The sequence below is a fragment of the Panthera leo genome, chromosome C2, assembly GCF_018350215.1.
Source record: "Panthera leo isolate Ple1 chromosome C2, P.leo_Ple1_pat1.1, whole genome shotgun sequence".
NCBI lineage: Eukaryota > Metazoa > Chordata > Mammalia > Carnivora > Felidae > Panthera > Panthera leo.
This window is the reverse complement of record NC_056687.1, coordinates 142,413,488-142,440,900: the sequence shown is the minus strand read 5'-3', so window position 1 is coordinate 142,440,900 and position 27,413 is coordinate 142,413,488. Positions and strand designations below refer to the sequence as shown.

The window sequence follows — 27,413 nt, the reverse complement described above, 5'->3', positions numbered from 1 at the left end:
GAGCCCAACGCGGGGCTCGGACCCACAGACCGTGAGATCATGACCTGAGCCGAAGTCGGACACTCAACCGACTGAGCCACCTAGGCGTCCCAGTCCTTTGTATTATCAACTGCCTATTGAGTGAGGCAGCTTGTCAATTCCCACGAGAAACTCTACCAGAGTTGTGTGTGGTATTGCAGTGAATCTCTGCATAAATTTGAGAAGAAATGACATCTTGGTCTACCAAGTCTTCCAACCCATGAACAAGATCGGTCTCTCCATTTATTTCGACCCGTCTCTACCTTCTTCCAGCAACGTTGGGTAGTGTTCAACACTGCATGTCTTTTATCAAATTTATCCCTAAGTATTTTACGTGGTGCTGCTATTGTGAATGGTATTTTAAAATTTCAACGTCAGCTTGTTCATTGCTAGCATATCTTAAGTTTAGTATGTTTTTCTTGATCCTACAAACTTGCTAAACTCACATATTGCTTCTCATAACTTATTTTTTAGTGAACCTTTTAAGATTTCCTTCAAAATCAGTCACGTCAATCTGTGACTAAAGATAGTCTTTTTATCTCCCTTTGCAAGCTGGATACATCTACATTTTTTCTAAAACAGTTTTAGAGTTACAGAAGAGTTGCAAAGATTATATTAAGTATTACTCATTATTCTTCACCTATTTTCCTTCAATGCTAACAACTTACATCTGTGATACATTTATCAAAAGACATTAATCTTGGCACAATATTATCGACTAACCTAGATATTAGTATAAAATGTACCACTTAGTCTCCGATAATATTCCTTATCTAGGAGTCTACTTTCTGTGATACTAATATAGCCTTTCCAGCTTTTTTAGACTTTGTGTTTGTAAGATATATACTTTCTACTTTCAATTTTTACTTGTGTGAATATAGTTAAAATGCTTTATATAGAAACTATATTTGGGTTTTGTTTTCTAACACAATATGATAATCTCTGCTTTTATTTGGACTGTTTAGATAATTTGTATTGATATCTGTATAAATATGAACACAAAGAGTAGACAATTAGGGTTTATATCTACCATTTTACTATTTTTTTTGTTTGTCCATTTCCTGCCCCCCTTCCATCTTTTTCTGAGATTCCTACCCGCCCCCCTCCCCCCAACTCCCACCCCTGCCACTTAGAAAATAGTTACTTAGAGAGCAGTCTGATTATTTGATGTTTGTTTTTAATAGTATCTTTTTTTTAAATGTTTATTTACTTTTGAGAGAGAGAGAGACAGAGACAGAGCGTGAGTAGGGGAGTGGCAGAGAGAGAGGGAGACACAGAATCGGAAGCAGGCTCCAGGCTCTGAGCTGTCAGCCCGGAGCCCGATGTGGGGCTCAAACTCACGAACCGTGAGGTCATGACCTGAGCCGAAGTCAGACTCTTAACCGAGTGAACCACCCAGGTGCCTCTGTTTTTAGTGATTCCTTAGGGAAACCTCTCTCTAGGGCTATTTTACCCCTATTATTAACATTGGATCCTCTTGGTGTCTCTACTAAATGCCCTGAACCTTCACTGAGATCTCATCTCTCTGGCTGGCCAGCGCTGGAAATTGCTCAGTTTGCAGTTGCCTAGTAACTGTTCTTTGCTTGAAATTTGTTCTTTTTCTAGTAGTTGTTCTGGCGCATGAAATTTTCCCCTACATGTTCACCATTTTGTCTTCAGCCAGAGACTTGAGGGGCCGCTGCTGCAAATTTGAGGAGTTCTTTTCTCTACACAGATCCCTTCCCTCTGGTACTCTGCTCAGACAACTTCTATCCATGTCAACTCCCCTGAACTTTGATCACCGTCTCCTGAACTTCGACCCCTGGGCTCTGCTTCTGTTTCCCCTTCCTCCACGGCATCATCTATTTCTGCCCCTGGGCAGAAAGCCAGGGTGACAAGCGGGCTCAGCCGTCCTATCCCCTTTTCCCAAGGATCGCTTTCTTTTGCTTCCTGCTGTCCAATGCGATCATTTCATTTATTTGTCTCGGTCTATACTTGCTTGTCATCATTGAGCAGTGTTTTCGTTTGCTCCGCCCACTACAGCCAAATAACACCAACTAGGGGACTTAGCAACAGAAATGTACTGTCTCTCAGGTCTGGTGGCTAGAAGTCCAAGATGAAGGTTTAGAAGGGTGGGTTTCTGAGGCCTCTCTCTCTGTTGGCAGATGACTGCTTTCTCCCCGTGTCTTCACATGGTTTTCCCTCCGTGTCCATGTCCTGATCACTTACAAAAACATCAGTCACATTGGGCCACAGCTCACTCTAACAGCCTCTTTTTAGTTGAATTACCGCTTCACAGAGCCCGTCTCCAAATGCATTCACATTCTGAGGTTCCTGAGGTTAGGGCTTCGGTACATGAATTTGCGGGGTTGGGAGAAGGGTAGAACATAATTCACCTATAACAGGCGATCTACAAATGGCCACTCTTTTATGCCAGCAGCTGAATTTTTGAATTTCACTATTTGCCAGTTACTTTTTAAGAATGTTAAAGACTTTGGGGCGCCTGGGTGGCTCAGTCGGTTAAGCATCTGACTTCAGCTCAGGTCATGATCTCACGGTTCAGGGGTTTGAGCCCCGCATTGGGCTCTGTGCTGACAGCTCTGGGCCTGGAGCCTGCTTCCGATTCTGTGTCTCCCTCTCTCTCTGTCCCTCCCCCACTCACACTCTGTCTCTCTCTCTCTCTCTCTCTGTGTCTGTCTCTCTCAAAACTAAATAAACTTTTAAAAAAATGGTGCAGACTTTAATCCACTTAATTCTCCCAATTTCCCTGTCAGGGAGGCATTAGAAATCCTATTTTAGATCTAAAAACATTGAGCTCTGACACTTACGTAATTTGCCTAAGATTCTATACTGGAAGAGCCTGGAGTTGAATCCATGCATTACTTCAAAACTCTACCTCTTAACCACTGTGCTTTGCTTTCTTTTAGGACACGCGTGAAAGGCAGGACTAATGTCTCAGGATCACACTCTCAGAACCGGGGCAGGTATTTCTGAAATACTTAGCCTTGAAACATGACTGGATACAAAGTTTTACTTCTTAGCAAGCATGTCACAAATTTTCCCATGTCAGGAAACAGAGAAATTCTAGAGGACACCCCAGGACTCAAATGACATAATCATTTTTTACTTTGTTCAACTTTCCCACTTGAACTCTTATTTCATGTATGTTCGTGTAACTTTCCTTAGGATATTTTTTAAATAAGCAAAATCTTGGAATATTTATAAATTAAATGTCACAAACCATAATGATCTAATCATGCTGGGTGACATTAACTTTCCATCTGAACTATCAGTTAGGTAGTGATAGCTGACAAAGAAAACTCTCATCCTGTTGGGGGATAACAATTTTTTCATCGGTCAAGTAAAAGGGTTCATTTAGGCACCAAGGGAAGTAGCATTGTTTAATGTCCTTCTATGGGCCCATTTTTGTCAAGGATAATTAATGCTCGTCATAATGTATTATGACAGCAATGTTTTCTATCCTGAATAATAGATTAGACTAACTCTTGGCATCTACATTTTAGTTTTTGAGATGTATCTTATGACAGCAAGAATAATCTGAGCAGAACAGAGAGTCCTTGCATGGGGCAGAAACAGACACAGTAGTATGTAGTGAGGATTCTAATGTCAGTATGCCGTTTGGGGGCACTGCAATGTGATTTCTAAGCAGATAATGCTGTCAGTGTATCTATGGCATTGATTGTCAAATGATAGTGAGCCCAAGGGCCCAACTTGGTTGGAGTTCCTCTTATAGAACCGATCCTGATCTTAAATATAAATATTTCCACATTCTCCTTGCTCAAGTAATGCTATTTTTAACCTGTGACTAAAATGCCACAATTTTACTTATGAAGGATTGACAAATTAAAGGAAAAAATACCAACAATTTTTTAGACATCAAGGTTTTCATCACTTCACTACCAAAACTCTTTGCTCAGCTTGCGTTATAGATCAACCTAGAAGCTAGATGTTGAACTTGTGCACACAAAGTGCAGATGCTGATGTGATAATGATGAGAACCGGAACTTGAGACAAGGTCTAAGATGAAGTTAACTCTATTTGGGAAGTCATTCCTGGAAGCAAGAATGAGGAACTGAGAAGAAGGAAAAGAGAACTTATCAGAGGCAGTCAGAATGCATAACTTACCTGTTCACCACTACGCAATGAGGTTCATGCCCAGGTTACCTCTGAGGCATTGCCTAGAATGTGCCTCTCTGAAGCACTGCAGAGCATAGGTAGCATGTACTCCAATTTCATTAATTGAGGGTTGCCCACAGGGCATTAAATCCTGCTCAGTTCTAGCCTGGGTGCTTGGTCACTGGCTGAGAGGGCTTGCTAGCATCTAGAGAAAACCCAGAGACAGAAAAACAAGTGAGCTAGAAGGGGGCATGTTTTCAGTGGCCAGTGCATGGCGCCTTCCACCATGGCTACTCTGGGGTCACGGTGGGATATGATATGGGCCCATGTAAAACATCTGCCACAAATTGGGTGTTTGCTTTATTTTAAAAATGTAGATTCCTCTTTAAGAGTGAGCTTCCTGGTGAGCACACTTCTTTCCAGTGAGGCACACAGCACCTCCAAGTAGAGGCATTTGTCCAGTTTTCTAAAGACAGATGATGAAATTTAATCTCCCTCCAGACACAGTGCCATCTGGACCTGGGATTAATGACCACAAAGATGAGACCTTTAGAGCGTTAATCCCAATGCAATGGCAAACGCACAAATATAAACACGTGTACAGATTCAGAGCTAAAGAGTCTTTAATGACATTGCTTTTAAAAGAAATCTGGAGAGAAAAGATTAACCATGACCTTGCAAACAGATAAAATAGGTGGTCATGTTGAACCTACATCTGAGAACTTCCATGCCTGGGGGAAAGAGGCTGCACTGGAAATTTCCCCATCCTTAATCAGGGGAATTTTCATCATGATGATATTTGTAATGGCTTTAATTGACACACAATAAATTGCATATGTTTCGATTGTACAGTTTGATCCATTTTCACGGATGGATGCACCTGTGAAGCCACCATCACAATCAAGATAGTGAATAGATCCTTCACCACCAAAAGTTTCCTCAAGCCCTTCTGTAATCCCTCTCCCACCCCTCCACTCCCAGGCTGCCAATGATCTGCTTTCTATTGCTGTAGGTTACTTTGCATTTAGATAATTGCATAAAAATAGACTCATATGGTATGTACTCTTGTTTGGTCTGGCTTTTTTTAAAAAAAATATTTATGTTTATTTATTTTTGAGAGAGAGGGAGACACAGAACCCGAAGCAGGCTCCAGGCTCTGAGCTGTCAGCACAGAGCCTCGAACTCATGAACCTCAAGATCATGACCTGAGCCAAAATCGGACGCTTAACCGACTGAGCCAACCAGGCGCCGCTGATCTGGTTTTTTAAACTCAGTACAATTATTTTAAGGTTAATTCATGTTGTTGCATGTGTCAATAATTTATCCTTTTTTTTTAGGGCTGAGTATTTTCCAATGCATTAATACAACACAAATTGTTTATCTGTTTATCTCCTGATGGACACTTCAATTTCTGGCAGTTGCAAATAAAGCTGTTCTGAATATTGATATACAAGTCTTTGTATGGATGTATAATTTCACTTATCTGGCATAAAAGAGGAATGGCTGGGACATATGGTATGTGTATATTTAACTTCTTAAGAAACTGCCAAATTGTTTTCCAAAGCAGTTGTACCATTTTTCATTCTCACCAGCAGCGTATGAGAGTTCCAGATGTTCCACATCATTACCAACGCTTGGTGTGGTCAGTGGTTTTACTGTAAGTGGGCTATGTAGCAGTATCTCTTTGTGGGTTCAATTTGCATGTTCTTAAGGGCTAAGACATTCAGTATGTTTTCATGGGCTCATTTGCCATCTATGCATCTTCTTTGGTAATGTGTCTACTCAGATCTTCTGCCTATTGTTTTCTTGCTGGTTTTCTTATTACTGCGTTTTGAGTTACTTACATATTCTGAATACAAGTCCTTTATAAGTATCTGAGTTGCACGTATTTCCACCCCGATGTGGTTTGTCTTCTCGTTCTTTTCATAGTGACTTACAAAAAGCAGAAGTTCTTTAATTTGATAACGCTCAATTTCTTCTATGTTTTTATCTATTATAGTTTGAGGTTTTATATTTAGATTTACAATGAATTTTGAATTTTTATGGGGTATGAGTTATAGATCGAAGCTCATCTTTTTTTTCAATTGTTCAATCACAATGTAATCAATAGTGGGGGCACCTGGGTGGCTCAGTCGGTTGAGTGTCTGACTCTTGGTTTCAGCTCAGGTCACGATCTCACAGTTCATGGGTTTGAGCCCCATGTTGGGCTCTGAGCTAACATCACGGAGGCTACTTCCGATTCTCTCTCCCTCTCTCTCTCTGCCCCTCCCCTGTGTTCTCTCTCTCAAAATAAATACATAAACATTAAAAAAAAACACACAATGCAATCGGTAGTAGAAGACGCAATTGCAGCGATAGGCTAATTAACATGGGTTTCCTTGAGAATGGAAGGCGGTAGCCTTTGTCCTTTATAGTTAGACACTCTGCCAGATGCTTGGAGGTATCATCTCGAATCTTAATCAAATCTGGAAAAAACGGGTGCAGCTGGTTGGTCCCCAGTGGCATATCTCCTTGACTTACCTTCTATTTAAGTTGCTGCTGCCATGGGCATTGTGGGCTCAGTTTAGATTCATTTCCATTGCCATCTCCTACCTCGGCACACTCCGCATTCCAGCTCAGGGGTTTCTCTGAGGCCAAGGAGGCTGCTCTCACCCAGCATCGCAAGCAAGGCCTCAAAGGGCAGGGAAGCTAATGCTGCAGCGCAACCCTCAGCCAAAACAGACCAAGAACCGACAGATAAACGCTCCAGTCCCATGTCCTTCAGGTGAGCAATTCCGAGAGGCATGCTCTCAGGAGTTGTCCCAGGAGGCCATGGAAGAATCAGGCTCTCACCGACCCCAGTACAAACTTAACAACATACCCTGCTGCCTTTCCCTCGTTCTTTGTTTTATTCACCCCACTCCCTCCTTGCTGCTTCCTGGATTATCTTCCAAATAAAGCACCTACACTCAAGTCCTTATCTGGGCTCTGCTTTCAAGGGAACTCAAACTAAGTGAGTAGTTATTTTGTTCTCAATAGTAGAGGCAATTAAATACCACAGAGATAAAATAATTGCTGTATGCCACCATGCTCACAAAGCAGTGAAGCTGGGATTTGAACACAGATCTGTTCCCAGAACCTACATTCATTCCTCATCGGGATTAACCTGTCCATTCATCAGCACCTTGGCAAAGGCAATAATGTGTAGTAGTTAGGAGTAGGGATCCTGTCTCAGTCACCACTGGCTGTGAGGCCTTGAGCAAGTCACGTAACATCTTTGTGCCCCAGTTTTGTCAGATGTAAAATGGGCGTACTTTTTTACTTTTATCTCAAAGGATCAAATGAATTATTATTATAAACTGCTTAGAACAGTGCTTGGCATATGGTGCACATTACGTGTGCTATGATTGCTATTATTATCGTGCTGTTGCTGTTGCTATAACCAAGCCATACATAGCCAAGATATCTTCCCCAACATAGAACCTGCATGTAGTAATCTTCCCAGTGGGTATATTCCCAGTACAGTAGCTATATTCCAGAGACGTGGAGGGGAGGGCAAGCTTCGGAGTCTCTACTGGCACCCTAAATAATCAGAGGATGAAGACTTTAAATATTACTGGACCTTAGCAATACAATTGCTATGAAATGAATCCTGCCCCCACTTTCGAATTCATGTTGAAGCCCTAACCCCCAATGTGATGGTAACTGGAGATGGTACTTTTGAGAGGCAATCAGGTTTAGATGAAGTCATGAGGATGGGACTCTCATCATCATGAGAGGAGATTAATGCCCTTATAGGGAGAGATGCCAGAAAGCTTGTACTTACACTCCTCCCTCCCTCTTTCCACCTCTCACCCTCCTTCTTTCTCAGTGTCTTCACCAGGTGAGAGCACAATTAAGAAGATGATTGTCTGTAAACCAGGAAGAGGCCCACACCAGACCCAGCCATGCAAGCACACTGATCTTGGACTCCCAGGTTCCAGAATTGTGAGAAACAGATTTCTGTTGTTTAAGGCACCCAGTATATTGTATTTCGTTATGGCAGCCCAAGCTAGGACAGAAATCATGCAACTTGAGTTAGATAAAGTCAAACGGTTTTGCAAAGTGCTTACGTCAATTTACACTCCCACGAGGAGTATGTGATAATTAAGATGGTCTGGGAAAACACATCTATGATAGCAGAAGCCGTATCCTTTGAGAAGCCAATAGGGGCCACTTAGCGCAAAGACCACTCCCCGCTACCAAGTCATTCTGTTACATTGTGAACACAGATAACAGCCCACAGTTGTACTGGCGGTACCTGCAACCTTGATACAACTGAAAACACACATTTTCACATTCTCAAATCAGAGTTTTCACAAACCTCATGAGATACTGTTTATGCTCATTATCACTTTGAAATTATAGTAATTATCAGACCCACTGCTAGATCTTATTATTTAATTCATGAATAAAGAAGAAAACATAATCCCATCATAATTTTTAAATGTTGGGATGACTATCTTTCAATAGAATTCATTTCCTTGGTGATTCTATGTGCTTTATTTTATGAATTTAAAAACATTCCGAGAAGAGATCCACTGATGTGACCCAATGATGAGAGGTCTATACCTCAAAAAAGGTTAAAAACCCATGTCTTAGCTCCTAAACTAGGCTGCTTTTGTTAGACTTCCTGGTACAAAATTTTGCTGGTTGATGTGGAAATATATTTTTACTTCACCAAGAGGTTCTACTTAGATAATGTTAAATATAATAACCCTCTCAGACCCCTAATCAGGAGCGGATTCTTGCAATCTGTCATTTATTTGGTGGGTTCAGTCATGGTGAGTGTTTCTTATGTGTAGTTGAGTATTTCTGCATCAAAATAGGGATTAAATGGATATTCTGTGCATTCTGAAGTTGGTCCAGAAATCATCGCTCTTCAGGAAGTGCATCTATCAGGTTTAATCTAATTAAATCGTGTTAATATTGGCAAATTAGCCTGTCATCAGTATTGCGGTGCTGGATGGATCCACACCTTACAAGGATTTCTGGGCCTCTTTGTGAATTATTTCTCCAAAATAAGTTTAAAGTTGATTTCTTTATCTACTTCTTTGTTTTTAATGGCTAGTAAAGCAGAAAGCAAAATTTTGGAATAACCTCAGCTCTTTAAAATTGAAGGTAGATGAATAAAAAGTTCCTGGACAGCAGTTGTATTTGTCTATCGAACATGAGCTTGTCACATGATTGGGTAGACGGATCAACAAAACTTCGTGGCTAAACTAGTTGTTTATTGGTTATACATTGTGTAAATATATGCCAGAGAAATATGTCAAACCGCGTTATTGTAGAAGAACTTTCCGATAAAAATCAAAAAATATTTTATACGTAGTTAAGAAAACATTTGAGTTTTACTCCATGTTGAAGAGAAAATTGTCTGTTCTTTAACCATAAAGCAGTTGATGACTCAGGATTGTCACTATCGCCAACTGTGTAGGATAATGTTGTACGGTATTTGTAACCTACTCACAACTTTATATGCCCCAGCTGCCTGTAAACATGTCTTCCTTGTCACAACTGTGTGTGTTCATGCTGTAAAGAAGGGCTGAGTAGATAACAGTATACTTTCGGTGATCCGAACCAGCAGTTGAGGCAAAGGAAGATCACAGGGTGTGTTAGTTTGGATGTTTGGGGTTGCCACTAACCAAAAAAAAAAACCCCAAAACCCCAGTATCTAAACTGATAGAGGATGGTTACCTTGTCTATTCTGCTTTAATGTTTCTCATCACTGGAGATGGTAAAAAGGGCTTTAAGCCTGGCCTCGTCCAACACTTAAGCAATGGACGAAGCACCCAAATTCTCTTTTCCTTAAAGGCTTCTTCATCAATGATCACTTTCCTCATGTTGTCATGCAGTGGCTGTGCGCATTCAGAGGGCTACAGTTTTCTTTGATTTGAGGCTACCGAAAAGAAAAAGAGTTGCCCCTGATTGGCCTGGATCATGTGCTCATCCCTGAACCAACGCCTGCAGGAGGTGATGGAATAGGAGGATTAGGTAAAATCAATCACGGTCCATACTTGGAAAAGAGGATGAAGTCATTCCCTCCCAAACCAGTGAGCCTGAGAAATTCAAAGCCTACTGTAAAGGGGAAAGAAAGGTACTGGTAAGCTTCTGAGAAGCATCACTTCTGCAAGGGAAGAGTGTTCTTAGGCAAAGCACAACGCCTAGGACTCAGGTTCTCCAGCTTGATGGAGCCTACTTTGGCTTCCTACACTGAAACTGGAATGGAGGTGAAGAGGTGAGGGATAGAAGTTTGGCCATGGGGGAACAGAGGCTGGGCTTAGGTTGGGGGATAGAGAATGGGGCTTGTGGGAGTTGAGAGTGGGGAGCTGTTATTGACAGAACTGCTCTTCATGTCCTTTAGTTCCCCAGCAGGTTGAGAAAGTTTTCTTGATGATGAGACAGATGGTATGCCTCTGATTACACTCCCCTGGATTTTTTTTTTTAATGTTTATTTACTCTTGAGGGAGAGAGACAGAGTGTGCGTGGGGGAGGGGCAGAGAGAGAGGGAGACATTAGAAGCCGAAGCAGGCTCCAGGCTCTGAGCTGTCAGCACAGAGCCCAACGCAGGGCTCGAACCCATGAGCCTCGAGATCATGACCTGAGCTGAAGTCAGACGCTTAACCGACAGAGTCACCCAGGCGCCCCCACTCCCCTGGATTCTAAAAGGATTAGTTCAGTCAGCCCTGTTATGGTGGAATCCATCCTCAAGCCTAAGTCAAGTGCGTGAAGAATGAACCAAACACTAATCAAGTGGTAAGTGCACGGCTTCATGCATGCAGGCCCGTGTTAGGGCTGGGGGAACCTAGTCCATGGTGCTGGCCATGCTCTTTGGCTTCCTCCTTTGTTTCCTGTGCTCAACTGGCAATTCTCAAATCGTGGTGGGTGTTTTCTTTCCTATGGGGATGTAGCAGCTGCCTCCATTGTTGCCTACTACCAACACGAGTTCGTCTATAGCTATTGATATAGGCATTCTAGCCAATCTCCCACTGAGTCTGCGCATTCACCTCACATCATTCATAAAGTCACAAGTACTTACATTTTCTTGCTCAAGATCATAACAGTAATGTTAGTCAACCTTTATTGTGAACTTGTTATGTGTCAGGTACTATTACAAAAACTTATTATTCATTCACTCATTAAAAAAAATAGCATCTTTCAGGGTCTCTTCACTGTCTAAAAAATAAAAAATATCCCATTTAGCAGAGCATCCAAAACTCCCTGTGATCTGAAACATGTTCACTTTCCTGGTCTGTTTCCACACACTCCTATAGTTCAGACACATAGAAGATCTCTTCTTCTCATGTTTGGCGTTTTCTTTTTTTGCTTTTTTTCTTTTTACATGTATTTATTTTTGAGAGACAGAGAGAAACTGAGCACAAGTGGGGTAGGGGAAGAGAGAGAATGAGACACAGAATCGGAAGCAGACTCCAGGCTCCGAGCTGTCAGCACAGAACCCGATGCGGGGCTCGAAGAACTCACAAACCGTGAGATCATGACCTGAGCCGGAGTTGGATACCCGACCGTCTGAGCCACCCAGGCGCCCCTCTAATGTTTTACATTTTCTAGCAATTTACTCACTCTGCCAATTCCACTTGAAAAAAATCTTCCCACTCCCCTCCTCTCGCCACCAAAACCACCGTCAAATGTCAAACTTTCCACAGAGCCTTTGTCAATAACCCCAAGTGAAAACATGTCCGTCTCCAGTGGGAATGTAACATTTGCTTGACCCTCTGATTGCCACACAACTGGAAGCGTGCTGATACATCTTACTATATACGGGCTCATTTAATTTAGCACTTTGCTACCTAGGTGCCTGTTCATTGCCAGGAGTACAAAGATGAACGAGGCATGGACCCTGGCCTCAAGAAGTGTGTGATCTAACATGAGGAAAAATATAGGTCACAATGTGGAAGAGTTGTGCACATTGGGATGATATACAGTTGCGGAAGTATAAAACTGGTGCAGACTGATCGAAATACTATCAGGGCACACTTGACATTGGAGGGAGGGCTGCGGCAAAGAAGAGAAGGTTACCAGCACATAGACATAAGAGGGAGGATTTTAAGAGAAGGCCCACCAAGCAAAGGCCAGGGCGTGTCAAATTTCCTACGATGCTTGGAAAATCTTGAGCAACGTGAGAATGGTTTGAGAAGAAGGCATACCGATGCTTACGAGCATGGACGGTAGAATAAATAAAACCTGGATTCAAATTCCAGCTTTGTGACCTAGGATCGTTTGGCATTGAGCAAGTTAATTTCTTTGATCCTAGCTTTCCTCGTCTATAACATGAGGAAACAGTAATGTTCATGCTTAGGTAGAGATCCAATAGGATAAAATGGGTCAGTACTTAGAACAGCGCCTCACACACAGTGGAGGGCTTCACAAATTGGAGCTCTGGAGGTTTTGTGTCTTTTGCGTCTTTTGCCTAATGCTTTAAGGAGGACTGTGTCAGTGCTTGGAGAATCTCCAGACCCTCTCAGATAAGTATTTGACAGGTCGCGTGCCCTCTCTGGCTTCCTTGGACTTTCCATGGCCAGAACTTGTGGCTATTCCTCACAGAACTTGCTTCCGGCTGCTGGACCCACATGTCTAGTAGGTGCAGGGAACAGGAAGAGCACCACTGGGGTGGCAGCTAATCAACGACTGGCCTGTGCAGAAGTGCTGGCTGTGGAGTAGCAGCAAACCTAGATCTAAGAGGGGGGGCATGGACGATACGTGGGGCCAGACGTTGTGAGGAGCACTGAGGAAGTGAGATTGGGGGGCAATGCAGAGGTTAGGAGATTCCACTGCTGGGATGTTCTTTCTGCCTAATGGAAAGTAATTGGTGCTTTAGGTCAAATCCGTTCCCCCATCTTAACACCATTAAAACATCATTTGCTGAGAGCACTGAGCTGTGTAAACTTGATGTTCTCTCTGAAGGGCCAGTTTCCTTGGTTGAGAGCAGGCAGTGGGCTGGCTGTTCCGAGGTGAGGATTTGGACAAATGCCCACCACAGCCAGAACTACATAGCTCTAACGCATGGGTGCTTCGGACAATACGCCAGCCCGGCTGCTCTCAGCACCTTTTCTGTCTTTTCTCCACGGGGCTCCAGTGCCCATCAGTTTAACTTAATTCTGCTGTTAGTTCATCGTGCCATAATCAGCCTCATCCCCAGAAACTCCACCAATCCATTGGAGACCCAAAGCACTGTTGCTTTCGAGAAAATCCCTGCGCATCCAGGATAAATACCAGTACGAGTTAAATTTGTAACTTCGGCCATTCTCACCACCATAACTACAACAAAGAGGGCTGTTGTCATATTGCAGATATCTGTGCCTACATGTGTTGCTGGCTGATGTGAAAATCCCAAATCCAACCAACACTTCCAGTCCCTGGATGGGGACTTTTCTTAAAAAAAAAAAAAAAATGGGGATATTATGCTAAGCAAAATAAGTCGATCAGAGAAAGACAAATATCATATGATTTCATTCACCTGTGGAATTTAAGAAACACAACAGATGAACATAGGGGAAGGGAAGGAAAAAGAAGATAAAAATGGAGAGGGAGACAAACCATAAGAGCCTCTTCAATATAGAGAACAAACTGAGGGTTGCTGGAGGGGAGGTGAGTGGAGGGATGGGTTAAAGGGTGATGGGCACTAAGGAGGGCACTTGTTGGGATGAGCACTGGGTGTCATATGTAAGTGACGAATCACTGGGTTCTACTCCTGAAACCAATCCTACACTGTATGTTAACTAACTTGAACTGAGATAAATAAGTTTTTTAAATGGGAATTTCTTTAAAGGTTAGCGAGCAGGAAGGACTTGTTAAATTTAACTAATTAGATTAATTTTCAAGTTTCCACACACCATCGCAGACACAAATATCATAGATGAATCAGCATGAGGGCCTATGCTCTATATTTGACAGTACAGTATCTCGAAATAAAACAGATGTTCTCTGTTTTTTAAACAAACTATCACTTGATTTTTAGAGAATCGGAAGAGGACATTTTGGTTGGGGTAAAAAAATATGTTTTCTTTGGCTAAGCCTGGATCATTTTTAATTAAATAAGCATATTTGTACATTCTGTAAATGAAACCATAAAATATATCGACCAGCAAGCCAGATTCCCCCCCTGTGCTTGGAAAGTGGACATTTGACTGGTACCAGTTAGCCTTGAACCATCAATTTCACTGCTCCCATCATATCCCTGGGATATGGGAGCTCCCAGGGATGTGGGGCTCCCATCATATCCCTGCTGTGTTATAGCAAAAGGAACAAGTAAGGCCACCAAAAGTACCACATTCAGAGGAAGCATGGATTTTTTAACAGTGACTATATTTAAGGCCGTTGCAGCTTATTCATTTTGTCAAGGCCAATACCCTATTCTTGAACCACTGGGTATAAGAGACATGGGAAACCAGAACCATTTCTAGGAAATAATCATAGCTCATAGATGGGAGTCCAGGGAACCTGATTTATCATCTTTGTTTAGCCGGGGTTTCCTGAGGGACTTCCTGTGTCCTTTTTGGTTTTACAGACATTAATTAACTATGTGATCGACTCTAATTTCTGAGCCTGGGTGAGAGAAGGACAGGGTCTACAAATATAGCCACATATACAGCCGAGTTCACCTGTTGCGTTCGTCAAATGGAGAACATAGTTCTACGGAAATACAGTATGTTACTAAGCCCCATGCCCAGTGGGGCAGGAATGTCTACATGAATCTTGCACTCATCTTGAGGAAACCAGAGAGCTCCTGTTCTCCTGCCACAGTGCTAAAGATGTGGGGATATTTGAAGACTGGAGAGAGCTCTGACATCATATGAAGCGGTATGTTGCCTTCACGTTTCGAAGCCTAGTTAGGATCTGCATTATCGATCTCCTCCCTGCTCCTGGATCAGTATTGTAAGCGTACAATCATACTCTAAAGAGGAGTTGGCAAACTCTAGCCCGTGAACTGACGCCGGCCCATTCACCTCTTTTGGTCAATAAAGATTTTTTGAAACCCATCCATGCTCATTCATTTATGTATTGGCTGTGTTCACTTTCATGCGCAACAGGAGAGTTTAACAGTTCCAACTGAGACCAAGTGACCCACACAGCCTAAAATATACGGTGCTTTAACAGAAAAAGTTTGCCTACATCTGCTCTAACATATGTCATTAAAGGAAAAGAAAAACTTAAATCTTTTATAGCACTAGGTCAAGAGAAAATGTATCAACACATTGAGAAATAGTAATACACATGTATTATTTAGAAATTTAAGGCAACGAGAAAATACAACCAAAAGAATTCAAAGTGGCTGCCTCTTGGGCGGGATCAGGGCACTACTGGGTTGTTTTTTTTGTTTTTTTTTTTAAGTTAAGTTTATTAATACTATTAAATTTTTCAAAATAAGAATGTAACTACTTTGATAAACAAACAAACATGTAATACCGGGAACAACCACAATACCCTTCCTTTACCCCACCTTTCTCCGTCGTCATCACTCCCTTTCTCTCCTTTCATGCCACAATTTCTTGAGTTAAATAAAATCTGTCTTCTGCCCCCTCAGTCTAAGGAAACTGTTCTTGTCAATAGTATGGACATCCTCCGTGTTGCCAAATCAAATGAACGTCTTCTCCATCGTCTTATATGATTCTCAGCAGCACCCAACACAGTCCATTCTTCCTTCTGTCTTGAAATACTCTACATTTAGCCTCCTAATTTTCCTCTCCCTCAGAAGCTGTCCCTTGCCACTGTTCTATGCAGGCTCTTCTGTGCCACCTCAACCTTTTTGAATCAACTTGTCTCAGGCTTTAGCCAGCACCCTATTACACTATCAATACTCAAGACCCAAGAGGTCTTATCCAATCCCAAGAATCCAGTCCAAATCTTTCCTTTCACCACTTCCTTGACATTCTGCCAGGTTTTGCAATACTTAGTTATTTATTTAGTTTATTATGACTAAAACCAGAGCCCCTGATAATTTCCTACAGTCCTCACCCCAGGCCTCCTTCCACCCTGCTTTGCTTCATTTATTAAACTGCACTCCCTGGTAGCTCAAACCCCAAATTCAGGAGTGATTCTTGATTCTTTATTTTTTTCATGACCTCCTCGAATCAATTACTAAATTCTAACCATATTACCTTCAAAACGTATCTGCAATCTGTTCACTTCTCTCCAAGACCACAGCCAGCATCTTAGTTCCACCAACCATCATGTCTTACCTGGTCCACCGCAATGGTTCCTAAGTGCTCTGTCAGCCTCTGTGCCTGCCCCACCACTGCTCATTCACCACACGGTGGCCAGAAAGATCTGTTTAAAATAAACCAGTTCATCTTTAACACACAGTCCAATCGATGACTTCCAACTGCTCACACAAGAAACTCCAAACCCTTTATCACAGTCTACAAGGCCCTGTGGGATCCACTCCTGCTTCCTGCTCCCCCTTCACCTCAACCTTCTTCTCACCCCTGGTGCTCTGGTCTCCAGTTCTGTGAACACTTCAAACCTCGCTCTGCCTCCGAGATTTGTACTCGTCCTTCCTGGAATGCTTTTTCCCCAACGCTACACAAGGTGGCTCCTCCTTCTGGCCCCAAGCAGGAATGTACTCTGACTGAGACTAATGGGGTAGAGCGGGGACTGTGTAGCAAATCAATCCAAAGCTTAGGGGCTTACAACAGCAATGCACTGTTTTTCATAACTTTGTGGGTCAGGATTTCAGGCAGGTCCCAGGTGGGTGGTTTTTCTGCTCCATGTGATGTTAACTGGAGCCACCTCCTCAGCCTCGTTCAGCCGGCTGCACTGAGAGACGCAAGAGAACTTGACTCCCACGTCAATCCCAGGTCATCCCTGCAGTGTGGTCTGGGGCAAGGCATGTTTGCTCAGAAGAGCAAACATTGATTAAATGAGGCCAGGGAAGTTACTAACCCCACATGACTTGCACCTAACACAGATAGGGAACTAGAAAAAAAGTCAATTAAGTGGATTAAAATAATATCTTTTTCCAAATAAATATGTATGTTCATGCACATACTAATAAATACATTTCTGAATGAATAAATATGTCAGATTTAGAGACAGGTAAATTGCCTGTTCTTGCACCATTATTAACCAGCTCCAGTTGCCCTTTCTCTATAGCATCTCTGTCTCCCTCTTGGAAAGAGAGGTGATTAAAAATGGTTATGCAAGGGTAGAGATGCCAGGCACCTTAGAGACTCTATCAGTGGGCACATCTCCAACTTCTGCCAAATGTTCCCATCAAATGTTCAGACTATCTCTGTATATTAGCTCATGGCGCCTTTCTACCTGGAAATTGGCCTCGGTCCCAGTTGTCCACCTGGTGATGTTCAACACTTACCTCTAGATATGTGTTCTGATTTCATGTTCCCCTAGCACTAAGCACTGCCATCATAACTATTCCATACTTTAGAACTCATTCCATACTTTGTTCACTGAGGATCAGATTCCTTCTTTTATTTTAATCAACTGCACAGACCCTGACTTTGAGCGAATGCCTACAATTCTGACTTTTCTTTTGGGACACTCCAATACTGCATGTCGGACTCCCTATCACTGCTGGACCCATCACCTGCCACGTGCTCCTATCCCTTCATGGCTCCATTCTGTCATTCAGTGGGGCTGCCTCTCATATTCTGACGCTGGTTCTTCTCCCTAGTACCTGCCCCGTGCCAGTGGATGAATCTAGATCCAAGCCTTTTCTTAGCGTGTCCCATCGTGATGTAATGAACCTAATCAAAACTGGCCAAATTCTGACAATTAGTAGGTTTGCAGCATATTCTCCAGTATTTTTTCCAATATGGTGGTACTGACTACTTGGTCGCTTTGAATTTGTTGGATTGCCTGTGACCTCCAGTCTGATTTTTCAAACTTGGCCACCTATTGTCTAAACGTCACAATGATCTGGGGGGAGGTGAAGTAAGCAGGGGGATGGGAATTGAAGATGCCAAAATAAGGTTTTAGAGAAGAGCAGAGTATACTACTCATAACCATGGGAGCAACCCAGGTATCATCAAGACCAAAAATGGTGCAGAAGGTCAACCAAGCTACCCAAACAAGAAGACAAATAAGACAGTCAAATCCAGAAGAGGCAAAGATGAACTTAAAATCTGGCAGAAATACATGGCAGGTCCATCATCAAAGGCCTTGGCCTATTTATAGTACAATGCTTTTGATCTATTCAGTCTGGAGATACATTTAGCAGTATCATTACTAATACCAATGAATTTCCTCTGACTTTATGCAAAGAGATAATATGGTATTAAAAAAGGAACGTGAGCTTTATAAGCAGACAAACTTGTGTAAGATCCTTATTGTTGCTTACAGGTTAAGATTCTCTATAATGTTAGATGGTGATTACCACGTTGTAAGGACTCCATAAATGGCAGTGACCATTAGGCAATATATTCTAATCTGCCTGAGGGAGAGATGAGTCTCACTTGGCTTATGTCCCCAGTGTGTGTCAAAATACTTAGGTAGGTGGTATGTGGTAGGTGTTCAACACATGTTGAATGAAAGAGATACTTGAAAGAACTTGGCCAAGAAAAGGTGAACTGTACTTTCATTTCAACTCACATCTCTTTCACACAATTTTTCAGGATGGACATTCAGTCCTCTTTACAATTTCTCTCTCTCTTGATATTTAACTTGGGCTTGCTCGGTTCGGGTCTTTGGAAGTGGACACATCTAGTTTGTTCTTGGTTCTTAGAACCTCATTGCGATGTTCATGACCCAAGATTATGTTTATTTTGGGATAACGTGTTTTTCTTGTAAAACCTAGCATTTATTCCATTCACTATATTTTCAGTTGCCTTAGTTATGCTTAATTAAGGACAATGACTCATCAAGATCTGGTCCCTCCTACAATCTATCTTGCTTCCCTTTATTATAGTTGGTCTCCAAAATCAGTTGGTGTTATAGTTCAGTACTTCTCAAACTTGTGTCAGAATCACTCAGAGATGTGGGGGAAAACCCAGAATGCAGGGTCCTACTTCCAGAAATTTTCATCCAGGCAGTCTGGATTAGGATCCGATAAGCATTTCTATTAAGTTCCCAGATGTTGATGCTGATGTTGTTGGTCCACGGACTATACTTTGACTAGAAATGCTCTTGCTCTATGATATTATCCAACTTTCCCCCAACACATAAGCATATTTACAGTGCCAAATCTGTGATTTTTCTCTTCTATCTGCCTAGAATATCCTTCCCTGGTCTTTTCTTTCAGGAAATTTCTACTCATCTTTCGGAACCAAATTTAGTATTATCTCCTTGGCAATACTTTCTCTGTTCCATCTTTTATCCCAAAAGAATCAGTCCCTCTTCTTTAGCTTTATCCCTAGTCCCTTTCATCTAAACACAATTGAGCATCTTTCCTCATTGTGTTATAGTTTGCTTTTATGCATCTGTTTTTCCCACTAGATTGTGAGTTCACTGAGGTCAGAGACTCTATTTTGCTAGAGCCACATGTCCCTTTCACCGGCAGAGTTTTGTATACAAAGACATTTATTATGTATTTGTTATTGATTAAATTATCGCTCCTATTTCTTCCTTCCTTAGGTTAAACTGTAATTACATTGCAGCTTCATACCAGAGGTTTTGTTCATTTTTTTCCTTTTAAAAATATTATATACCAGATGGCACCGGAAAGCTTTAGTTTAATTCTCTAGGGGCCTTGGGGGTATTAGGTAACTGCTGTGTACAACAAGGATCACAAGATCACAAGGAGCACTGGCACAGTCTAATAATTACAACCCCCTTTAAAAGCCATTGTTGTCCTCAGAGACTCCAGACAGGCCAGTCATTAGTGACAAAACATCATCAACACACTTTCGAAATAGAAGGATGTAGCCTGCATGTAATGGAAGGAAATTGGACCAGTGAGACTATTCACCTGACCTACCTGAGCTTCATTTAAGGTCGGAACCAATCAAAGCTTGTAAATTAGCTTGAGATTCATGGGGAGTTAAAAAAATATGTCTCGGCGGTGGTAAAAACATCTGATTTACTACTTCTGATTCCTTAAGCTATCACATTAAGGAGATCTCAGCGCAGCCCCATAAAGAAAAAGGATGTTTCCCTCAAAGAGTTTCATTTGCTTGGTTTAAATTTCTCATCTAAGCATTGGCATTTCTAGACAGAAGCAAGGAAGGGTTATAGGGAGCTGGGGGGAAATCATGCATATTAGTTTTACATAATCATGTACCCTTACTTTCAAAGGATGAGCTGTAATATCCTGTATCCTGTGCTTCGGTGAGAACACCTGCCCAAGACTGATGGCAACATATAACAGCAAGGATCCACTGAACTAGATCCCGTCACATAGTTATCCCCCACATCCAGGAAGTTTAGTACCGTTGGCTTAGCCAGCTTCTAGGGTGATTGGCCAACAGATTAGCCAAGTCTATGTTCAACAGGCATCAGTCTCTGGAGGACCAATACCTACTTGAATAGAGACTGTAAAGACAGGAGTTCAATATGAGGGCAAATTGTCTATCAAAGTCAGCCCTACGATGACCATACTTGATTTTGCAAGTTTAATGAAAGCATGGATATTTATATTATACTGTACATTATGATCAAATACAGCTTTACGTATTTGCTCAAATTGTTCCAGGTTTGGCAACTGAAACTTCCTTCGGTTGGCTCCTGTGACCCTTTGACATACCTCCCTATAGTTGGAGGTTTTTATTGTTGTTGTCTTAGCCCTTCCTTGCTTGCTGGCACTACAAGATTTTCTAGGCCATGTTGTGTATTACCTGTCTCGGTCCTAGAATCAGCCATTTTCCAAGGAGACCTGGTTCCCTTTATTGGTGAATGGCATTGGTCTTGTTGCTTCGGGTCTTTTCAGCTGACAAGGCAAGAAAGTATATTTGTAAATACCAATTTGCATATACGTGTATTTGTAAATGTTTCTATATGAAAATGTCTCTATCTGCATTAGCCTAAACATGAATTCATACTGATGCCTGAAACTCTAATTAATTACTACTTGGATCATTTTGACCTTATTCCCTTGCTTATCTGTAAACTGCCACTCCAACAGTGAGAAACCTGGCTCATACAAGCTGATATTAATTTATTTCATCAGTTCCAGTATACATGTATAGCAGTTTCGTAATTTTTAGCCCATACAGACATGGGAAACAACTTCATCAACGAGAGGACAGTGTTTACATACAGTCCACTTTGCCTTTAATCTTAACCGTCTCTACTCGTTTCCAGAGTGACTTAGTTCAGCACATTTTCCCCTCATCGTCTTTATACAGATTCTTCTGTAAACTTTCTGCATTCCATAATTGGTTCCCTCAGCCTCCTAAATGATCACCGTTTATTTCATATATCAATGTTCACTCTTTGTGCCATAAAGTTCTATGGATGTTGGCAAAAGCATAGTGGCACGTATCTACAATTGTAACATGATAAACAGTTTTATTTGCCTAAAAAAATTTCCTTGTGCTTCACATATTCTTTTCCCACCCAGAACCCTGGCAATTACTGATATGTTTACTTCGTCTTAGTTTTGCTTTTGTTAAAATGTCACATTATTATAACAATATAGTATTTCACTTTTTTTCAGATTGGTTTCTTTAACTTAGTAACACGTTTAACATTACCTATGCATTGTGAGGTTTAGATAGATCATTGCTTTTTATTGTTGAATCGTTTTCCATTGTTTTAAATTTTTTTTTAACGTTTATTTATTTTTTTGAGACAGAGAGAGACAGAGCATGAACGGGGGAGGAGCAGAGAGAGAGGGAGACACAGAATCCGAAACAGGCTCCAGGCTCTGAGCTGTCAGCACAGAGCCCGACGCGGGGCTCGAACCCACGGACCATGAGATCATGACCTGAGCCGAAGTCGGACGCTCAACCGACCGAGCCACCCAGGCGCCCCTGAATCGTTTTCCATTGTAAACATACACCAGAGTTTCTTTATAGATTCACATATTGAAGAACACATTGGTTGCTTCCAGTTTCTAGTCATTATAAAGTTACTATAAACACTGCATGCACATTGCATATGTGTATGAGTTTTCAAATTATCAAATACTTAGGAGGGTGATTTCTGAGTCATACAGTAAGATCGTGTTTAGCATTATAACAAACTGCTAAACTATCTTCCAAAATGGCTGTACCATCAAAACTGAACGGGAGCTCCTATTCCTCCACATCTTTTCCAGCAATTGGAATTGTCAGTTTTTAATTTAAAAAAATTAGCCAAAAATAATAAGTGCACAGTGGTAAACTTGATACATAAAAGTAGATACGTGCTTTATGGTTAGATTTTTTAAAAATAATGTTCAAAGGTACGTTGAAGTTTCTTTAAATACGAACCCTCCTAAGTGTATATATCTTTGCTTACATAAAGAAACCATCAGCTCCTCGATGCGAGAAGGAGCATTAAAGTTATTTAGTAGAGCTTTGGTTCATGCACCAACATCACTGTCATCACCTGGAAGCTTCTTAGAAATGCAGTATCTTGGGTCTTAACCCAGACCTACTAATCAGGATCTGCATAACAGGACCTCCAAGTAAATTAGGTACAAGGAAGTTTAGGAATCGTTACTCAAGAATCATAATATCACAGATTCATAAAGGTGGAAGGAATCTGCCATTTGGCAGGTGAGGAAACTCTCCAAGAGCTCTGTGCTCGGTGCGTGCTCGTATGTATGCAATACTGTGTCGCTGATCCTCTTGAGTACATATTTTCTCAAGGAAGGTGGTGACAGCTTGCTCAATTACTCAAAAAGAGTAAAAATAAGCTCAGGCTCATTACTCAGTAATACAAAACAATATAAATTTAATCCGAAGTCATGGTGAAAGTCATTGGGAAAATGATACTTAACGTGAAACAAATTCAGTGCAAGGATAACTTACAAAGCCCATCAGTTGTGTACGCGATGCAAGCCGGCAGTCATTCCTCGCTGAGCATTCACTGAGCAGAAATGTGCTGTCACTCACATTAAGGTAAAGCACCTGGTCTCCATCTGGCCCCCAGGAAAGCTAAAAATAATAATAAGGCATTTTTTATTTACCAATACCAGCCTTGCAGCTGTGAACTCTTAATCTTACAATACCACTTAATCACCAGCTCACTAGAACATAAATAACCCCCCGGGCCGGGGATTGATGTAAACATTCTAAAATGTGAGCTCAAACCTGTAGCTGCCCCAGGAGAGTGGGGACAGTTACATCTCCCCCTTCCTCAGCTGGGAACAAGTACCTGCAGAGAGTGCTGCCTTCTCAGCCCCAACTCCATGTCTTGATGAGGTCTGAGGTACAACATCTCAGGACCCGCCCAGCTAGCTAAGGCAGCGATGCCTTCGGGGACACCCAGAATTCATTCGACACTGTGAGTTTCAATCTGGGATGCAACACCTGAGATCCTTGCTACACGGATTTAGTAGAGATCCTACATGGATCCTTGCAACATGACCCCTAAGCCAGCACTTGGGAGCTTATTAGAAATTCAGACTCTCAGGCTGCACCCCAGATCTGCTGAATCAGAATCTGCACTTTCACAAAATACCCATGTGATTTATAGGCACACGAAGTTCCACTGGTAAGGAAGGAAATACAGTAAGGGACAAGTATCCAGGTGAGGGGAAGGAAAAGTTTTTCCTCTGCCCTTCAAGGTCTTCCAGTTGGACTAAGAATTAAATTAAACAGCAGGAAAAATAAAAAAATTAAACAGCAGGAGAAAAGTTTTATTGTATGTGCAAGGAGACCCAACAATGAAATTGAAACAAAAAAAAAATGACGAAAGCAGGCAGTTTTTATACTTTTCAGATAAAGAGACAATAAACTTGTGAACAATTGACAGGACAAAGAAAACTTGTGTTTGGGAGTTTTAATTAGTAAGCAATTCTAAACAGAATGTGGTCTGTGGTAGTACATTAGCAAAAAGTGACAGAGTTGTTTATATAGCCTCCTTGGTTCTAAATTTCCTGTCTCTGCTAATATGGATGTTTCTTTACCTCCTAGTACAGGGAGGTTGGCTTTCACATGGGAGATTTATTCCTTGATCTTAGGGGACAGAGGAGGGTCTGAGGCCCTTCTTATACAAGCTGTCTCTTAAGTAACTTTTATTTAAAATAGCCAATATGCCAAAGTGGCACACTTTAGGATAGCCTGACCTTGGCCCCTAAACAGGCCATGCTTTGAGGGTGAGTAACTTACATTTCTACATTACATTTAGATCAGCCTTATATCTGAGAGCCATTAATATAGACATATATAGCAACATACAAACAACAACTTCCAAGGCTAAAGGAGATACACGTCCTTACTAGGAATATAGCTTAAGTGCTAATACAAAGATAGCTATTAGAATCGCTCGTTAGGGATAAGGTCAGCAAGGACTACAGCGAGAAATTCAAACAAACTGCGAGTCCTTGAGAACTGCCCTGTTCCTGGGAAGCCCACCGAAGTTACTCAAGGGAGCAGATGTCTGGGAACAAAGAAAATTGTAAAGTTTCAGGGCAATCGCAGGGGAAAACAAATGCCTTTTAGGTCATGCTTAAATGATTATACAGGTTTTGCGAAGTTCCGGCGGCTGCTTCCGACTATAAGAAAAACTGACCACAAGGTTGCTGGCTGCCAGTATAAAGCAACTCTGAAGTTTGTGTTGGTTCTCAAAGCCCTGAGAATGATCTTCCTGTCTCCTTACTTGCCATGAGTAATCAAAAGCCATTTGCTTAAAGCAAAACACTTGGTCTGGTCTCTTGGCTGATGCACCCAAAGCGGAAAGCCTTTTGCGTTCTGTGACAGCATCAGATTTAGCTCCAACACTAAACTTCAGCTTCTCAGGCTGAGCCGTAACTCCATCGGGTTTACAAAGGAATACATGACATAATCTAAGGCACTTAGCACAGTCCCTCACATGGAAGTGCTGAATACATATTATTTATCAAAATTCTCGTGTGAAGCGTCTCTTCTCCAAGAATGCAACGACGATCTCTACTTTCAGAAGTTTTGTGTATCTTATGAAGTTTTATTCATATAAATACAAAAATGTATGATGGTGCAAGAAACTCCCACTTTGTTTTTCTTTTGATGGTTGCTGAAGTGGGACGCTGGGATCTGAGAATATATTGAATTCTTTTCACGGTTACTGAAGATTGGGGGGTTCAAGCAAAGATTAATTGTGGCAGGGTTCTAAGGGAGATGGAGAACATCTAGACTTCAGTAGAAGAAGCTGTCCGCACATCTCCTGTGCCCTCTCCTGGCTGGGAGGGTTGCTTTACCCTAGTGGGTTCCGCTGAGACTTATTAACTCCCAAACTGTGTCCCTAAGCCTTCTTAGGGAAGGGGAGTGGGGGGAAGGGTTGGGGGGGGGAGGGGACGGGGGGGGGGGGGGGACTATGATGGGTTCTCCCTCCTATCCTCAGCTCTTTCAACACTGGTTTGGGGGGTCTACTGAATATCCGTTTTGTTGCTGTTGTTGTTGTTGCTTTGTTGTTGTATTATCGTTATGATACAGACCAATGCTGTGGGAGTCGACATAACCGGATTTAGATCACAGTTCTTCTACTTGTTAGCTTTTTGACAGAAAATAAGTGTCTCAGACTCAGTAAACTTCAGTGTCTTTGTCTGTTCAATGGGGATGGCACCATTCTCTGAAGTTGTAAAGATGAACTAAAATTACGTATGCAAAGTGCATGGCAGAATGGCTCCTAGAAAATGTTCAATAAAGGGGAGCTTTGTTAGGAGGATATGTTTCCTCCCTGAGGAAGCTGCCTTCTGGGCCAGCCTCTAAAAACTCCACACATGACGACGCCGAGCCACCGATGCCCTGTCCTAGTCTGAGATTGACCACTAGGACACAGCACCTGGCCCTGATCTCAGGGCCTCGGGGACACACTTCTGGGTACGGTTGGTTTGAAGTGTGTGTACAGGGTTCCTTACACAATCATTGACCTTGGGGGCAAAAATAGGAAGTGAGTACTATATAGCTGAAAATATCCAAGATTTTAGAATAGCAATTTAGCATTAAGCATTAAGAGACACTGTCCCTGTTTACGGACAAATGTTAAGTTGCGGAAAGCTGTAGTTATCAGCCTATTTCCAAAGGAAAAGTAAGGCAGTTGAGCAAGTAGGCATACCCTTCATTTAATGGAACAATCTGAGGAGTAATTAACCCACACGGAAGTTAAGCCCCAGATTTTGATGGGGCAGCTTTAGAGTTGATGCACTATTGAGAAGATTGCTAATTAGAAATACATAGTTGTTCACTGCACCCCACCTTTCCTGGCACAGAGCTCCTAAAACCCTTGGGATTTTCAGGGTGATAAGTCTCTTTTTGTATACAAATGAGATGATTGATGGCTGAGGGCTCCTGGTTCAACCTCAGGTAACCCTGGGGGCTAGGTTACCAGGGGAACCAACCAAGTAATTAGAGGGTTGGAACTTTCAACCCTTGCCCTCCAAACACCATCCCTTTACCCTCAAACCTGCGCTCCAGACCTCCAGGCTCAGGGAGAAGGGCTGGAGACTGGGCTCAATCACCAACACCCAGTGGTATAATCAATGAGGCCTATGTAATGAATCCTCCAAAAACTCCTACTCAAAGGGGTTTGGTGCTTCCTAGTTGGTGAAGATGAGAAAGGGTTGGGAGGGTGGCGAAGTTGGAGAAAGCACGTAGCCCACACCCTTTCCCACATATCTTTCTTTTGGCATCTCTAACACCTGAATGTTCCTGAGTTGTATCTTTTTATAATAAGCCAGTAATCTAGTCAGTAAACTGTTTTCCCCAGTTCTGGGAGTCACTCTGGCAAAATAATGAAAGTGAGGAAGAGACTGTGGAAACTCCTGATTTGTAGTCAAGTCAGATGGAAATTGTGGGTAACGTGTGGACCCACTACTTAAGATTGGTGTCTACGTGTGGGGGCAGGACAGTCTCGTAGGACTGAGCCCTCAACCTTAACCTGTAGGATCTGACACTAACTCCAGGTGGATAGCGTCAGACTTGAATAGTAGGACCCAGCTGGTGTCTGTAGAGAATTGGAGAATTGCTGGGTATGGGGAAAAAAAAAATCCCACACGTTAGAAGTACAGAAGCATTCTGTGGGTAGAGTTGAGAGACTAAAGGAAGACACGGGGAGCTTTCTTTTAGTTGATATCAGTGTGCAGAGGAAACAGAGAATGGAACTTTTCTACACAAACGGTCCGTCTCTACTTTTGATGATGGGAGCCAAGGAAAAAGTACTGTAAGACTGGTCCCTATCACACACTGAGCTACAGTGGTCAGCTGAGCTTTCTTGTTCATTCGATG

At 42.0% G+C, this 27,413-nt stretch overlaps 1 long non-coding RNA gene across 1 annotated transcript; it reads right to left on the bottom strand.

Moving 5' to 3' along the window:
• Positions 1–16,282: 16,282 nt before the first annotated feature.
• Positions 16,283–23,138, bottom strand: LOC122198403. Its single transcript, XR_006192969.1, has 3 exons — positions 23,019–23,138; positions 20,898–20,989; positions 16,283–16,437 (listed from the first exon to the last, which is right to left on the bottom strand). It is a non-coding gene; the product is annotated as an uncharacterized LOC122198403 (long non-coding RNA).
• Between the last annotated feature and the right edge of the window lie 4,275 nt (positions 23,139–27,413).